Consider the following 18,419-nt stretch of genomic DNA (forward strand, 5'->3'; position numbering starts at 1 on the left):
GACAGAGGACCCTGGCGGGCTACAGTCCACGGGGTCACAAAGAGTTGAACATGACTGAACAACTAGCACAGGGAAACCTTGGATGGGCGCTGTCTAGTCCAGTGCCCTCATAAGACAGAGGACACAGATGAAATAGAGTTTAAGGGATTTTCCCAAAGTTATACTGGAGGCCCATGCCCTCCTCACTCTGTCTAGTGCTCTTTCTGCTGCTGCTGTCCGACTCTGTGCGACCCCATAGATGGCAGCCCACTAGGCTCCCCCGTCCCTGGGATTCTCCAGGCAAGAACACTGGAGTGGGTTGCCATTTCTTTCTCCAATGCATGAAAGTGAAAAGTGAAAGTGAAGTTGCTCAGTCGTGCCAGACTCAGTGACCCCATGGACTGCAGCCTAACAGGCTCCTCTGTCCATGGGATTTTCCAGGCAAGAGTACTGGAGTGGGTTGCCACTGCCTTCTCCGAGTGCTCTTTCTACTCTTTCATAAAACAAACTCATACTCTGAGGGAGGTTTGTCCTCTGAAGTACTTATCACAGAGGGCAGATGCCTTCAGTCTTCACCCCAGAGTCCCCACAGTTTACCTTTCCTTTCCAGCCTCCCTCTAAATTCCTGTTCTTTTTGGCCCTGATGGTTTCCAGCTGCCCCTGCTCAAGTAAGCCTCAACCCTGGACAGTGAACCCTTGTGAGTCATCTGTGTCCCTCTGCTTTGTAGTCAGGCTCTGCATCCACTGCACAGCAAATGCTCCATGAGCCCCTTTATTGATGCTCAATCCATCCTCCTCAGCGTCCTTCTGTGACAGCTCCAACTCGCCTCTCCTTAAGCTCCCTGAGGAGCTCTACCTTACACATTCAAACTCTGCCCCATCCTGCCCCTGACTTCATCCAGAAAGTTGAGGTAATTGCATCTAACTTTCCTCTTTGCCCCACTTCCTGATGGACAGGCTGGGTTCATCTCTGCCCATCCTCTCTTGCAGGTCAGAGCACATGTGTCCTAAGACCTTTCTTTCTCTTGAGTCCTGGATTCTCTTTTGCCTACTTCCAGTGGGTTCTCCACCCATAAATTCTCCTCTGGCTCTGCCTTCAGTCACATTTTCACTGTTTTCTTGTTCTCAAATTAAAGCTTCCTCCAAAGACCTGCAAATTTGACCCTACAAATCCTCATCTCTCATTCACAGAACTGGTCCCTTGGTGGCCCCATATATTGTCCAAAGCAGTGGGAGTGCCTGCATGTGTTTATTCTTTAAATTGCTTCATTTATCTGCAGCATTAGACATTCCTGATCCCTCCATTCTTATGGAAATCCTCTCTTACTTGCCTCCTCCTACTTACTTTTCTGACTGTCCCTTCTTGGTTTCCTTCATAGATAGCTTTTTCTCCATCTGCTTCTTAAATGTTAGTGTTTAGTGGGAGGTGGCTTGGCCCAGCATCTTCATTCTCCCTGGGCTGTTGTTCCCATTCACTTGGTCTCATATGATCCCAGCTCTGACCTCTCCCTCGAGCTTCAGACCACTGTCCACAGCTGCCTTCTGGACCTCTCCACCTGGGAGTCCCAAACCACCTCAACTGAGGCCTGTGTGAAATGGGACTCATCACCTGCATAGCCCCAAGACACTGCTCCTGCTACATTTCCAATGTCAACTCCACCTGCTTACAGAACTCAGGAACTTGGTGTTCACTAGATCTTCCTCACTCTGCCCATCCTGGTTGTGGTTGTATTAGTCTCTCAGTCTGGTCTGACTCTTCATGACTCCATGGACTGTAGCCCACTAGGCTCCTCTGACCATGGGGATTCTGCAGGCAAGAATACTGGAGTGGGTTGTCATGCCCTCCTCCAGGGGAAATTCCCAACCCAAGAATTGAACTCAGGTCTCTTACATTGTAGATGGATTCTTTACTGTCTGAGCTATCAGGGAAGCCCACTCAGTTCAGTTCAGTTCAGTTGCTCAGTCGTGTCTGATTCTTTGTGATCCCATGAATTGCAGCACGCCAGGCCTCCCTGTCCATCACCAATTCCTGGAGTTTACCCAAAGTCATGTCCATCAAGTCGGTGATACCATCCAGCCATCTCATCCTCTGTTGTCCCCTTCTCCTCCTGCCCCCGATCCTTCCCAGCATCAGGGTCTTTTCCAATGAGTCAACTCTTCACATGAGGTAGCCAAAGTATTGGAGTTTCAGCTTCAACATCAGGCCTTCCAATGAACACCCAGGACTGATCTCCTTTAGGATGGACTGGTTGGATCTCCTTGCAGTCCAAGGGACTCTCAAGAGTCTTCTCCAACACCACAGTTCAAAAGCATTAATCCTTTGGCACTCAGCTTTCTTCACAGTCCAACTCTCACATCCATACGTGACTACTGGAAAAACCATAGCCTTGACTAGATGGACCATTGTTGGCAAAGTAATGTCTCTGCTTTTGAATATGCTATCTAGGTCGGTCATAACTTTCCTTCCAAGGAGTAAGCGTCTTTTAATTTCATGGCTGCAATCACCATCTGCAGTGATTTTGGAGCCTAAAAAAATAAAGTCTGACACTGTTTCGCTATCAGTTATCAAATCTTGCTAAACAATCCTCACCCCATATACACAACATCTCAAATTTAGCCCCTGTCATCTCTCACTTGAACTCTGAAGGTGGTTTTTTACCTGGCTGTCCTGCTTCCAGTCTGGTCCCATCAGGCTCATCTCCATGGAGATGACACAGAGTGTGTCCTGTCACTGTCTGGATGCCAACTTCTTCTTCTTTTTATTTGTTTTTTAATTTTTTAATATAAATTTATTATTTTAATTGGAGGATAATTACTTTACAATATTGTATTGGTTTTTGCCATACATCAGCATAAATCTCCCATGGGTATACACATGTTTCCCATCCTGAAACCCCCTCCCACCTCCCTCCCCATACCATCCCTCTGGTGTCATCCCAGTGCACCAGCCCCAAGCATCCTATATCATGCATCGAACCTGGACTGGTGATCCATTTCACATATGATATTATACATGTTTCAATGCCATTCTCCCGAATCATCCTACCCTCGCCCTCTCCCACAGAGTCCAAAAGACTGTTTTATATATCTGTGTCTCTTTTGCTGTTTTGCATACAGGGTTATCGTTACCATTTTTCTAAATTCTATATATATATGTTAGTATACTGTATTGGTGTTTTTCTTTCTGGCTTACTTCACTCTGTATAATAGGCTCCAGTTTCATCCACCTCATTAGAACTGATTCAAATGTATTCTTTTTAATAGCTGAGTAATACTCCATTATGTATATGTGCTACAGATTTCTTATCCATTCATCTGCTGATGGACTTCTAGGTTGCTTCCATGTCCTGGCTATTATAGACAGTGCTGCGATGAACATTGGGGTACAGGTGTCTCTTTCAATTCTGGTTTCCTCAGTGTGTATGCCCAGCAGTGGGATTGGTGGGTCATATGGCAGTTCTATATCCAGTTTTTTAAGGAATCTCCACACTGTTTTTTTGATTGGGTCATTTATTTTTCTGGAATTGAGCTGCAGGAGTTGCTTACATATTTTTGAGATTAATTCTTTGTCAGTTGCTTCATTTGCTATTATTTTCTCCCATTCTGAAGGTTGCCTTTTCACCTTGCTTAGAGTTTCCTTTCTTGTGCAGAAGCTTTTAATTTTAATTAGATCCCATTTGTTTATTTTTGCTTTTACTTCCTATATTCTGGGAGGTGGGTCATAGAGGAGCCTGCTGTGATGTATGTCGCAGAGTGTTTTGCCTATGTTCTCCTCTAGGAGTTTTATAGTTTCTGGTCTTACATTTAGGTCTTTAATCCATTTTGAGTTCATTTTTGTGTATGGTGTTAGAAAGTGTTCTAGTTTCATTCTTTTACAAGTGGTTGACCAGCTTTCCCAGCATCATTTGTTAAAGAGATTGTCTTTTCTCCATTGTATATTCTTGCCTCCTTTGTCAAAGATAAGGTGTCCATAGGTGCATGGATTTATCTCTGGGATTTATATTTTGTTCCATTGATCTATATTTCTGTCTTTGCGCCAGTACCATACTGTCTTGATGACTGTGGCTTTGTAATAGAGCCTGAAGTCAGGCAGGTTGATTCCTCCAGTTCCATTCTTCTTTCTCAAGATTTCTTTGGCTATTCGAGGTTTTTTGTATTTCCAAACAAATTGTGAAATTATTTGTTCTAGCTCTGTGAAAAATACCATTGGTAGCTTGATAGGGATTGCATTGAATCTATAGATTGCTTTGGGTTGTATACTCATTTTCACTATATTGACTCTTCCGATCCATGAACACGGTATATTTCTCCATCTGTTAGTGTCCTCTTTGATTTCTTTCACCAGTGTTTTATAGTTTTCTATATATAGGTCTTTAGTTTCTTTAGGTAGATATATTCCTAAGTATTTTATTCTTTTCATTGCAATGGTGAATGGGATTGTTTCCTTAATTTCTCTTTCTATTTTCTCATTATTAGTGTATAGGAATGCAAGGAATTTCTCTGTGTTGATTTTATATCTTGCAACTTTACTGTATTCATTGATTAGCTCTAGTAATTTTCTGGTGGAGTCTTTAGAGTTTTCTATGTAGAGGATCATGTCATCTGCCAACAGTGAGAGTTCTACTTCTTCTTTTCCAATTTGGATTCCTTTTATTTCTTTTTCAACTTTGATTGCTGTGGCCCAAACTTCCAAACCTATGTTGAATAGTAGTGTTGAGAGTGGGCATGCTTGTCTTATTCCTGACTTTAGGGGAAATGCTTTCAATTTTTCACCATTGCAGATAATGTTTGCTGTGGGTTTGTCATATATACCTTTTATTATGTTGAGGTAAGTTCCTTCTATTCCTGCTTTCTGGAGAGTTTTTATCATGGATGTTGAATTTTGTCAAAGGCTTTCTCTGAATCTATTGAGATAATCATATGGCTTTTATCTTTCAATTTGTTAAGGTGGTGTATTACATTGATTGATTTGTGGATATTGAAGAATCCTTACATCCCTGGGATAAAGCCCACTTCGTCATGATGTATGATCTTTTTAATGTGTTATTGAATTCTGATTGCTAGAATCTTGTTAAGGATTTTTGCATCTATGTTCATCAGTGATATTGGCCTGTAGTTTTCTTTATTTGTGTCATCTTTGTCTGGTTTTTGGTATTAGGGTGATGGTTGCCTCATAGAATGAGTTTGGAAGTTTACTTTCCTCTGCAATTTTCTGGAAGAGTTTGAGCAGGATAGGTGTTAGCTCTTCTCTAAATTTTTGGTAGAATTCAGATGTGAAGCTGTCTGAACCTGGGCTTTTGTTTGCTGGAAGATTTCTGATCACAGTTTCAATTTCTGTGCTTGTGATGGGTCTGTTAAGATTTTCTATTTCTTCCTGGTTCAGTTTTGGAAAGTTATACTTTTCTAAGAATTTGTCCACTTCTTCCAAGTTGTCCATTTTATTGGCATATAGTTGCTGATAGTAGTCTCTTATCCTTTGTATTTCTGTGTTGTCTGTTGTGATCTCTCCATTTTCATTTCTAATTTTATTGATTTGATTTTTCTCCCTTTGTTTCTTGATGAGTCTGGCTAATGGTTTGTCAATTTTATTTATCCTCTCAAAGAACCAGCTTTTGGCTTTGTTGATTTTTGCTATGGTCTCTTTTGTTTCGTTTGCATTTATTTCTGCCCTAATTTTTAAGATTTCTTTCCTTCTACTAACCCTGGGGTTCTTCATTTCTTCCTTTTCTAGGTGCTTTAGGTGTTGAGGTAGGTTATTTATTTGACTTTTTTCTTGTTTCTTGAGGTATGCCTGTATTGCTATGAACCTTCCCCTTTGCACTGCTCTTTCAGTGTCCCACAGGTTTTGGGTTGTTGTGTTTTCATTTTCATTTGTTTCTATGCATATTTTTATTTCTTTTTTTATTTCTTCTGTGATTTGTTGTTTATTCAGCAGCGTGTTGTTCAGCCTCCATATGTTGGAATTTTTAATAGTTTTTCTCCTGTAATTGAGATCTAATCTTACTGCATTGTGGTCAGAAAGGATGCTGGGAATGATTTCAATTTTTTTGAATTTACCAAGGCTAGATTTATGGCCCTGGATGTGATCTATCCTGGAGAAGGTTCCGTGTGCACTTAAAAAAAAGGTGAAATTCTTTGTTTTGAGGTGAAATGTCCTATAGATATCAATTAGGTCCAGCTGGTCTAATGTATCTTTTAAAGTTTGTCTTTCCTTGTTAATTTTCTGTTTACAGAAATTTCTGATCTATCCATAGGTGTGAGTGGGGTATTAAAGTCTCCCACTATTATTGTGTTATTGTTAATTTCCCCTTTCATACTTATTAGCATTTGCCTTACACATTGCAGTGCTCCTATGTTGGGTGCATATATATTTATTATTGTTATATCTTTTTCTTGGATTGATCCTTTGATCATTATGTAATGTCCTTCTTTGTCTCTTTTCAGAGCCTTTGTTTCAAAGACTATTTTATCTGACATGAGTATTGCTACTCCTGCTTTCTTTTGGTCTCCATTTGCATAAAATATCTTTTTCAAGCCCTTCACTTTCAGTCTGTGTGTGTCCCTTGTTTGAGGTGGGTCTCTTGTAGACAGCATATATAGGGGTCTTGCTTTTGTATCCATTCAGCCAGTCTTTGTCTTTTGGTTGGGGCATTCAACCCATTTATGTTTAAGGTAATTATTGATAAGTATGATCCCATTGCCATTCACTTTGTTGTTTTGGGTTTGAGTTTATACACCCTTTCTGTGTTTCCTGTCTAGAGAAGATCCTTTAGCATTTGTTGGAGAGCTGGTTTGGTGGTGCTGAATTCTCTCAGCTTTTGCTTTTCTGTAAAGCTTGTGATTTCTCCTTCATATTTGAATGAGATCCTTGCTGGGTACAGTAATCTTGGCTGTAGGTTATTTTCTTTCATCACTTTAAGTATGTCCTGCCATTCCCTCCTGGCTTGAAGAGTTTCTATTGAGAGATCAGCTGTTATCCTTATGGGAATCCCCTTGTGTGTTATTTGTTGTTTTTTCCCTTGCTGCTTTCAATATTTGGTCTTTGTGTTTGATCTTTGTTAATTTGATTAATATGTGTCTTGGGGTGTTTTGTCTTGGGTTTATCCTGTTTCGGAATTTGTCAGATTCTTGGACTTCGGTGTCTATTTCCTTCCCCATTTTAGGGAAGTTTTCAACTATTATCTCCTCAAGTACTTTCTCATGGTCTTTCTTTTTGTCTTCTTTTTCTGGGACTCCTATGGTTCGAAGGTTGAGGCGTTTAACATTGTTCCAGAGGTATCTGAGGTTGTCCTCATTTTTTTTCTTTTCTCCTCTCTGATTCATTTATTTCTACCATTCTATCGTCTACCTCACTAATCCTATCTTCTGCCTCCGTTATTCTACTATTTGTTCCCTCCAGAGTGTTTCTGATATCATTTATTGCATTATTCATTATATATTGACTCTTTTTTATTTCTTCTAGGTCCTTGTTAAACCTTTCTTGCATCTTCTCAATCCTTGTCTCCAGGCTATTTATCTGTGATTCCATTTTGTTTTCAAGATTTTGGATCATTTTCACTATCATTATTTGGAATTCTTTATCAGGTAGATTCCCTATCTCTTCCTCTTTTGTTTGGTGGGCATTTATCCTGTTCCTTTACCTGCTGGGTATTCCTCTGCCTCTTCATCTTGTTTATATTGCTATGTTTGGGGTGTCCTTTCTGTATTCTGGCAGTTTGTGGAGTTCTCTTTATTGTGGAGTTTCCTCGCTGTGAGTGGGGTTGTACGGATGGCTTGTCACGGTTTCCTGGTTAGGGAAGTCAGTATTCTGGTGGGTGGAGCTGGATTTCTTCTCTCTGGAGTGCAATGAAGTGTCCAGTAATAAGTTATGAGACGTTAGTGGGTTTGGAGTGACTTTGGGCAGCCTGTATATTGAAGCTCAGGGCTATGTTCTTGTGTTGCTGGAGAATTTGCATGGTATGTCTTGCTCTGGAACTTGTTGGCCCTTGGGTGGTGCTTGGTTTCAGTTCACGTATGGAGGCGTTTGATGAGCTCCTGTCGATTAATGTTCCCTGGAGTCAGGAGTTCTCTGGTGTTCTCAGGATTTGGACTTAAGCCTGCCTGCTTCTGGTTTTCAGTCTTATTTTTACAGTAGCCTCAAGACTTCTCCTTTCAAAGACAATGGGCTGCTTTTCTGGGGGCCTGATGTCCTCTGCTGGCATTCAGAAATTGTTTTGTGGAATTTACTCAGCGTTCAAGTGTTCTTTTGATGAATTTGTCAGGGAGAAAGTGGTCTCCCTGTCCTATTCCTCCACCATCTTAGGACCGTCCCCCAACTTCTTAATAATTCTTTTTATCACACATGTAATGACATCTAAGTCCTACAGCTTAACATACAAAGGTTTTCATGAGCAAACTTTATGTTTTAGTTATATTAAGCCAATTTTTTGTATATCAATTTATTATAGAATTGTTAATGGGTTCATTTAAAAATATTAAATCATGACTTCATATTAATATAAAGTGAACAAATATCAGAGAGCTAATTTTGCTTACTACCTGAGAAACATAAATTGGTTTCAGCTGATTATAAGAAAAAGTCCAAGGGCAGATATATATAGAGGCAACATATACAGTATTAACATTAATTTGTTTCATAGATGCAAAATTGGCTTCTTTTGTGGTGAAAAGAAATCAATTATACTCCCATTGGGGAAAAAAATCCTTCTCGTGTCTGTGGCCAGCAGTCATTCGCATTGACATCTACTAAATTGCTTACAGTATATGAAAGAGAGGAGCTTCCCTGGTGGCTTATATGATAAAGCGTCTGCCTACAATGCGGGAGACCTGGGTTCAATCCCTGGGTTGGGAAGATCTCCTAGAGAAGGAAATGGCAACCCACTGCAGTATTCTTGTCTGGAGAATCCCATGGATGGAGGAGCCTGATAGGCTACAGTCCATGGGGTCGCAAAGAGTTGGACACGACTGAGTGACTTCACTTCACTTCACTTATGAAAGAGAACCCCACAGTTGCCCCTAGTAACAACCTCTGACTTTAGTGTGGGGCATTTGCTATAATTCCTACCCTATACCCCTGACAACCCCTGATCTTTTTACTGTCTCCACAGCTTTGCCTTTTCCAGATGTCCTATAGTTGGAATCATGCAGTACCTAGGCTTTTCAGATTGACTTCTTTCAGTTAGTGATATGAATTTGTCTCCTCTGTCTTTTCATGGACTTGATAACTCATTTCTTTTTATCTTTGAATAATATTCCATTTTAGGGTGTAACAGTTTATTCATACATTTGTCTTGAAAGACATCTTGGTTGCTTCTAGTTTTTAACAATTATGGATAAAGATGCTATAAATATTCAGGTACAGGTTTTTGTATGACATAAAATTTCAGCTCAGTTGGAAGTGAGATTGCTAAATTATATGGTAAAATTAGTTTTATAGGAAAATACAAAGCTGTCATTTAAAGGTTGTACCATTTTGTCTTCCCATCAGCAATGGATGAAAGTTTCTCTGCAACCTTGCCAGTGTTGTTAATTTTCTGGATTCTTAGTCCTTGTAATAGGTGTGAAGTAGTATCTCATCATTTTTTAATTTGCAGTACCCTAGTAACAAATGGTGTTGAGAATCATTTCACGAGTTTATGTGCCATCTGTATGTCTTCTTTCATGAGGTGCCTGTTCAGATCCTTTTTTTTTTTTTTTTTTCCTTTCACAATAAAGATTTTATCAGTTGTTTTGAGAATCAGTACACAGACTTTATGGACAATTTGACAGCAATTCTTAGTGCACATAGCAAAAAAAAAGCAATGAAATTTTTAATTCATTTCTAAACAGATTTCTAGTGACTTTTCAGCTTAAGATTTGCAGACAAGAATTCCATAAGAAGATATCAAATAAAAATATCTTCAAGGATTGATAAGCTGTTGCATTGCAAGTCTCAGTAATTTACATTGTAAGATCATACAACCGACATACTCAAATTTTCCATTTTTCACAGTATAGTAACAACTATAAGATTAAGAAAAGTAGACTATCATGACCAAATGTGTTAAAACATGCACATAGTCTGAGAGCAAGGGAGAGACAAGATCAGGGAGCAATTTTCTTGAAGAAACAACTCTACTAAAAATAACAATGGAGTAGAAGCAATTTCAAATGTTCAAGACTGAGGCACCATTCCAGATCAGCAGTGGCTTTTACAGCCGGCTAGTGGCCCTGGGGACACCTCAGGCCTCCGTGGTTCCTTTTTCCTCACAGAGGAAGTTGTGAATCACCTCCTCCACATCACTGTTTCTTCTGCTCCTGCTGCTGCTTGTAAATGGGCTCTTCTAATGTCTGTCTCATTTTTGGAAGCCCTGAAAGAAGGTATGATTGGTTCAGCTAGTTCCCATCATCCAGATGCATTGAATTGTTTGAGACCCCTAACCTATTAGGTTACAGGCCAGCCCATAACTAGCTCTGGGAAAGGCAACCACCACGGTCCATGACCAGGTGCTGAAGTCATAGGATAGGGTCCCCTAACTCTGAGAAGGGGGCACAGTGCTTAAACAGACTAGTTTGGGATTTGGTGGCAAAGTTAGTCAGGTTTCCTCCAGGGGCAACCTCTCCCCATCACCATCCCTGTTAATAAATAAATACTCCTCCAAAACACTAACATCTGAATAAAGGAATCTCTAAAGGAGAGGGCTGTCTGATAAATGTGAATTTCTGGTTTGAGGGCCTGTGCCTCCCTTAAAGGCCACAGCCCATCCCAGGATCCCTTACTCTAACAGAGCAAAGAGATTCAAGCTGTTATACTCCCACTCTTTATCATGATGATGTGTGGACACTGTAACTTGAAAAGGAGATACCAGTGGAATCAAGAGTAAAAAAGGAGTGCACTTTGGGTCTATTCATTCTAGGCATGGAATTCTTGCTGTTCTGCATTCTACATTCCATTTCTAAAATTCACTTAGCCATGATTTTATAAACATACATGCTTTATCTCAACCAGCATTTGTACAGGCTTTATCTTTGCATGTGTTCAGCTCCAAGACCTTATGTGATGTTTAGGTACCATTATGTAGAGGAGCTAACTGATGAGAAAAAATTAGTTCAAGGTGTCACAAAATTTGAACCACTATGGTCTGGAAGGTCTCAGGGTAAAGTGGTGCTGTAGTGGCCTCCTCAAGTTATTTCTAATAGTTTGTGTGGATTTTATTTTGGGTATTTGTTGGTTTTCTTGTGTGTGTGTGTGGCTCAGAAAGGATCTCTGACAATCATGCAATGTGAGCTGTAGTCTGTAGGTGGATGTTAGTATCAAGGGCGAGTTGGATGCAATCTCATTTTGGGTATCTCATTTAAATAAGCCGTGTTTCCCTAAAAAAGAGATGCAGCCTAATCTCTAGAGCAAATGACATTTTCCATGAATTGGAGCTAGCTTAGTGCCTCTAAGAAGTCTTTAGAAATACTCACCAGCTTCTTCTAGTTTCTTGAAGGACACATTGTCTGTGAAATAATTAACACAACCCTTCCTTCCTCCACCTGCAGTTGTGAGGAACATCCCCCATGGGGTCTGAAGCAAGATTCTTCAAGGGGAGAAAAAAATATTAATGTCAGCCAAGTTTGTTCTGATCATGTTTCCCCCTTTTCTTTGTGTGTGTTTTAAAACTCACTTCAATCTTAGGTCACAGTATTTCATTGTTGCTACTGCCCAGATCTTTCTAATCTCCATCTGTGGGCTTGTGCTTCCCAATAGAAACCACAGAGGCAAGTGTAATTAAAGTGCAGTGACATCTGCATTTCGTATGAGCTCAGTCCATTTTAGTTCTCACAATATTGGGGGAATGAATAAATCATGGTCTTCAAGTTGCAAACAGTTACAACACAGAGTCTCAGGAGAGACAGTAACTAGGATTCAAAATGCTCTGAGCTATTTTTGGCAGCTAAGCTATTGCTTTAAAGACTCATTGTAAACCTGGATATCATTCTCTTTCGGACATTTTGAAATGGTCCTGAAAAATTCATCTTAGAGGTGGAGGAGTTTTATTAGATTTCCTTAACTTTCATGCAAAAGCAATCCACTCTTTCCTCAAGAGAAGCACTTAGAAGAGGCACCTTCATCAGTGCCTGGTAATATGCAGGAATGCCACTGTTAGTAATTTATTATAAATTGGTAATTCATTGTTCTGACTTTCATCTAAGGGACCTGTCACAGAGGAGAGGTGGACTGTGAGTAGTTTTCTATGGGTCACCCTAGGGTTATTTGTCTTTAGCCCTAGAGTCATCAAAGAGTTTCTGTCAAAACCAAAACCAAACATGTTTCCGGCAATCAGGCAGTTTGGGCACCTTGTTCAACTCTTCTGATTGAAATGACTACATTGTTGAATAAATATTACATTTTTCCTTTTAAATGCATTGATGGATGGAACTGTTAGGTAGTTAGAATAGGGAAAAGGAGTCCAAAATGGCAGTGGCTAAAAGAAAAGGAAGGGAAAAGCCCATGAAAATAGAACAGAGGAAGGTCAAACGAAGGTCCAAGGACCGGAGTGAGGACTTCAGGTAGAAAAGCACTCCTGACTAAGCCCAATTTGCATAGGGCAGGCCCAGAGGGAAGAAAAAACATAAAAAGAGGAGCCAAAGGGCTCTCTCTCTCTGTCTCTCTCCTGTGCGCTGGGGCGCTCTTCTCTTCATGTCTTTGGATTGACATGCCCTCAAGCCTCAAAGATGGATTTTCCTGCTATCTTTTAAATAAAATAGAGCTGTAACACTGAGCTGTAACACTGATTTGTCTAAGAGCTATAACATGGTCTGTTCGAGACCTGAGAGCTGTAACATGGTCTGTACAAGACCCGAGAGCTGTGACACGCTGAGGGGGCTTTAATGTCCGTCACTCCAAATCTTTGTTGTGATGAGACAAAAACCAAGGAGCACATACTCGCTTGACAGAACCAAAATAAGAAATCCACAGAGACTCAAAACAAAGCTAGATTTCATTTTGAAGTTTTCTGTTGAAAATGATTGAGCTTCTTCATTGTTGAGCACATAGATGTGAGGGCAGATGAAAATCCTGGTGACCACACCTAGAGAGAAATCTGCATAAGATTGGGACCCGAAAGGCCTGCGATTATAACCTTTAGGGTGAACCGGAAATAAATCTTAAAAAGTAAAGCAAAGAAACTTATTTATCCAGACAGAGCTGGAAAATGAAAGACACTTCCTTGGAAATACATAACTTTAAGATATTATACAAGTTTTCTTACTAAATTCAAATAAGCTCAGTAGCCATTAAAAATCATAAGTAGATAATTTTATTTAAGGTGGTCCCAGGTTGGTAGTACCCTCAGCCTACTGTGAAAACTAAATGTAAATCCTTTTTGATGGGATTAACATCAGCCCAGCACTCAAAAAATTTCCAGATATAATGGTTCAAGGAAATAAGCTGCTCATAACAAAAATCACAAAATCTACAACAAATAAGGTGACATGTGTGAAGGCCAGCTGAAAAAAGAAACAGTAGAAAAAAATACACAAAGAAAACTTGAAAATACAAGTTAACAACAACAGATCACACAAAATGACTATAAGTTTTTTGTTTGTTTTTTAAAAGAACACTCAAAATTAAAAAGCAGTAAATGAAAGGAAAACTCAAAGTAGGATTAACAAGAAGATTAGATATGGCTAATCACTTTAGTATTCTTGCCTTGAGAACCCCATGAACAGTATAAAAAGGCAAAATGATAGGATACTGAAAGAGGAACTCCCCAGGTCAGTAGGTGCCCAATATGCTACTGGAGATCAGTGGAGAAATAACTTCAGAAAGAATGAAGCTATGGAGCCAAAGAAAAAACAACACCCAGTTGTGGATGTGACTGGTGATAGAAGCAAGGTCCAATGCTGTAAAGAGTAATATTGCATAGGGACCTGGAATGTTAGGTCCATGAATCAAGGCAAATTGGAAGTGGTCAAACAGGAGATGGCAAGAGTGAATGTCAACATTCTAGGAATCAGGGAACTAAAATGGACTGGAATGGGTGAATTTAACTCAGATGACCATTATATCTACTACTGTGGGCAGGAATCCCTTAGAAGAAATGGAGTAGCCATCATGGTCAACAAAAGAGTCTGAAATGCAGTACTTGGATGCAATCTCAAAAACAACAGAATGATCTCTGTTCGTTTCCAAGGCAAACCATTCAATATCACTCACAGTAATCCACATCTATGCCCCAACCAGTAATGCTGAAGAAGCTGAATTTGAACAGTTCTATGAAGACCTACAAGACCTTTTAGAACTAACATCCAAAAAAGATGTCCTTTTCATTATAGGGGACTGGAATGCAAAAGTAGGATGTCAAGAAACACCTGGAGTTACAGGCAAGTTTGGCCTTGGAACACAGAATGAAGCAGGGCAAAGGCTAATACAGTTTTGCCAAGAGAACGCACTGGTCATAGCAAACATCCTCTTACAAAAACACAAGAGAAGACTCTACACATGGACATCACCAGATGGTCAACACTGAAATCAGATTGATTATATTCTTTCCAGCCAAGGATGGAGAAGCTCTATACAGTCAGCAAAAACAAGACTGGGAGCTGACTGTGGCTCAGATCATGAGCTCCTTATTGCCAAATTCAGACTTAAATTGAAGAAAGTAGGGAAAACCACTAGACCATTCAGGTATGACCTAAATAAAATCCCTTGTGATTATACAGTGGAAGTGAGAAATAGATTTAAGGGACTAGATCTGATAGATAGAGTGCCTGATGAACTATGGAATGAGGTTCGTGACATTGTATGGGAGACAGGGATCAAGACCATCCTGAAGAAAAAAGAAATGCAAAAAAGCAAAATAGCTGTCTGGGGAGGTCTTACAAATAGCTGTGAAAAGAAGAGAAGCAAAAAGCAAAGGAGAAAAGGAAAGATATAAGCATCTGAATGCAGAGTTCCAAAGAATAGCAAGAAGAGATAAGAAAGCCTTCCTTAGCAATCAATGCAAAGAAATAGAGGAAAACAACAGAATGGGAAAGAATAGAGATCTCTTCAAGAAAATTAGAGACACCAAGGGACCATTTCATGTGAAGATGGGCTCAGTAAAGGACAGAAATGGTATGGACCTAACAGAAGCAGAAGATATTAAGAAGAGGTGGCAAGAATACACAGAAGAACTGTACAAAAAAGAGCTTCATGACCAAGATAATCACAATGGTGTGATCACTCACCTAGAGCCAGACATCCTGGACTGTGAAGTCAAGTGGGCCTTAGAAAGCATCTCTACGAACAAAGCTAGTGGAGGTGATGGAATTCCAGTTGAGCTATTTCAAATCCTGAAAGATGATGTTGTGAGAGTGCTGCACTCAATATGCCAGCAAATTTGGAAAACTCAGCAGTGGCCACAGGACTGGAAAAGTTTTCATTCCAATCCCAAAGAAAGGAAATGCCAAAGAATGCTCAAACTACCACACAATTGCACTCATCTCACATGCTAGTAAAGTAATGCTCAAAATTCTCCAAGCCAGGCTTCAGCAATACGTGAACCGTAAACTTCCAGATGTTCAAGCTGGATTTAGAAAAGGCAGGGGAACCAGAGATCAAATTTCCAACATCCACTGGATCATCAAAAAAGCAAGAGAGTTCCAGAAAAACATCTATTTCTGCTTTATTGACTATGCCAAAGCCTTTAACTGTGTGGATCACAATAAACTGTGGAGAATTCTAAAAGAGATGGGAATACCAGACCACCTGACCTGCCTCTTGAGAAACCTATATGCAGGTCAGGAAGCAACAGTTAGAACTGGACATGGAAAAACAGACTGGTTCCAAATAGGAAAAGGAGTACATCAAGGCTGTATATTGTCACCCTGTTTATTTAACTTACATGCAGAGTACATCATGAGAAACGCTGGGCTGGAAGACGCACAAGCTGGAATCAAGATTGCCAGGAGAAATATCAATAACCTCAGATATGCAGATGACACCACCCTTATGGCAGAAAGTGAACAGGAACTCAAAAGCCTCTTGATGAAAGTGAAAGTGGAGAGTGAAAAAGTTGGCTTAAAGCTCAACATTCAGAAAACGAAGATCATGGCATCTGGTCCCATCATTTCATGGCAAATAGATGGGGAAACAATGGAAACAGTGTCAGACTTTATTTTTGGGGGCTCCAAAATCACTGCAGATGGTGACCGCAGCCATGAAATTAAAAGACGCTTACTCCTTGGAAGGAAAGTTATGACCAACCTAGATAGCATATTCAAAAGCAGAGACATTACTTTGCCAACAAAGGTCCGTCTAGTCAAGGCTATGGTTTTTCCAGTGGTCATGTATGGATGTGAGAGTTGGACTGTGAAGAAAGCTGAGTGCCGAAGAATTGATGCTTTTGAACTGTGGTGTTGGAGAAGACTCCTGAGAGTCCCTTGGACTGCAAGGAGATCCAACCAGTCCATTCTAAAGGAGATCATCCCTGGGTGTTCTTTGGAAGAAATGATGCTGAAGCTGAAACTCCAATACTTTGGCCACCTCATGCGAAGAGTTGACTCATTGGAAAAGACTGATGCTGGGAGGGTTTGGGGACAGGAGGAGAAGGGGACGACAGAGGATGAGATGGCTGGATGGCATCACCGACTCAATGGACATGAGTTTAAGTGAACTCTGGAAGTTGGTGATGAAAAGGGAGGCCTGGCGTGCTGCATTTCATGGGGGTCGCAAAGAGTCGGACATGACTGAGCAACTGAACTGAACTGAAGTGAACTGAAAAAGAGAAATTTAGTGAACTTGAAAATAAGTTAAAGATACTTTCCAGAATGCAGCTTAGTAGGGAAAAGGTAGCAAAATTTGGAAGGGGAGATGGAAATAGGAAGGCTAAACTAATAGGGTGTAACATGTCTTAACAGAGAGCCAGCATGAGAGAGAGGCAATTAGGCCATATTTTTAAAAACTTTGGATCAAAAATTTTCCAATATTGTGGAAGGACACCAATTTTCAATTCAAGGAAACTCATGGGTTCTAAAATGGAATCCAAGCAAATGGTAGGGCTGTTATACAAGGAAAAATGGTATAGAAAATGATGAATATGTAGGTAAATGTAATGTGTGTTTATTATACAAAATAATATTAATAAGACTTGATTTATAGGTCAAAAACAGTGGCATATTAAAGTTCTGAATATCATGAAATGTAATTCGGAAGAATGTTGATTGTTACTAAAGATTTTTAAAATCCTTCTATTATTCAAGAGGAGGTTAAAGATGCTGTTTAATTTTAGTCTTCATAAGTTATGCACATGTATTTGAAGATCTAGGGCAGCTATCATAAGACAAGAAACCATTCTAAAAAAAAAGAAAGAAACAGAAATGGTAAAAGGCTATTTATTGCAGTACTATATATAAAAGCAAAAGACTGAAAACAACCCATCAGTGGGTGACTGGTTGAAGTCACCATCAGTGTTGACTGGTTGAATAAACTATGATACATCCATGCAGTGGAGTTCTATAAAAATATATAATTTGCAAATTAAGTAGACAGGAAAAAAAATAAAAAATGAATGAGAGGGTAGAAAATCCTTCATCATTCCAAAAGAAGGCAAAAAAAAATTTTTTAAAGATGGAGGAAAATACAAACAGGAAAAAGCAGACTAATAAAAGCACATAAAAGATTATAGTAATGACTCCAAGTCTAGTATATCAGTAACTGTAATAAACATAAAATGATTAAACTCTACAGTGAGAAGCAGAGAGTATGAGCCTGAGTTAAAAGAACTCTATGCATATACCGATTACAACAGGTATACCTAAAACACAAGGATTTAAATGTTTCATAGTCTGTGACTGAAAAAGCATGAACCAGGTAAACATTAACCCTCCAAAAGCTGACAAGTAGACTTAAAAAAAAATAAGTTTTGCTACAGATTTATTGGTGTTAAAGACGCTGAAAGTTTCAATGCTTAAGAATGAATTTGTATGAAATTCATATTTAACTTCAAAATACCTAAATCAAACATTGACTTACCTGAAAGAACAAATATAAAAATTCATCTTAACAAAGTGAAAGGGGCTCAGCTGTGTCCGACTCTTTGTGAGCCCATGGACTATACAGTCTATGGAATTCTCCAGGCCAGAATACTGGAGTGGATAGCCTTTCCCCCTTTCCAGGGAATCTTCCCAGAAGGGATCAAACCCAGGTCTCCTGCATTGCAGGTGGATTCTTTACCAGCTGAGCCACAAGGGAAGCCCCTTAACAATGGGAGATTTTAATATTTCTCTCTGTAGATAATCATAATTGACAAGCTATAATTGATATACTAAGCAAATCAAATACTAATAAGTATGTAGATAAAGAAAAAAGTGACAATGTTAGTCGTTCAATCGTGTCCGACTCTTTGTGACCCCATGGACTATAGCCCACCAGGCTCCTCTGTCCATGGAATTCTCTAGGCAACAATACTGGAATGGTTAGTCATTCCCTTTTC

General features: G+C 39.6%; 1 long non-coding RNA gene across 1 annotated transcript in view; it reads right to left on the reverse strand.

Annotated features, from left to right (window-relative positions):
• Nucleotides 1-9,750: 9,750 nt before the first annotated feature.
• The window catches only part of LOC147343279 (uncharacterized), a 55,136-nt gene continuing 46,467 nt past the window's right edge, over nt 9,751-18,419 (reverse strand). Inside the window, exons 2-3 of the long non-coding RNA XR_015156607.1 lie at nt 11,428-11,540; nt 9,751-10,328 (exon numbers count right to left, since the gene is read on the reverse strand). This is a non-coding gene — a long non-coding RNA (uncharacterized LOC147343279). The remainder of the gene's footprint in view (nt 10,329-11,427; nt 11,541-18,419) is intronic.

This window comes from Bos grunniens, chromosome 28 (assembly GCF_055505025.1).
Source record: "Bos grunniens cultivar Pamir isolate PY7600 chromosome 28, Bosgru_T2T1.0, whole genome shotgun sequence".
Taxonomy (NCBI): Eukaryota; Metazoa; Chordata; class Mammalia; order Artiodactyla; family Bovidae; genus Bos; species Bos grunniens.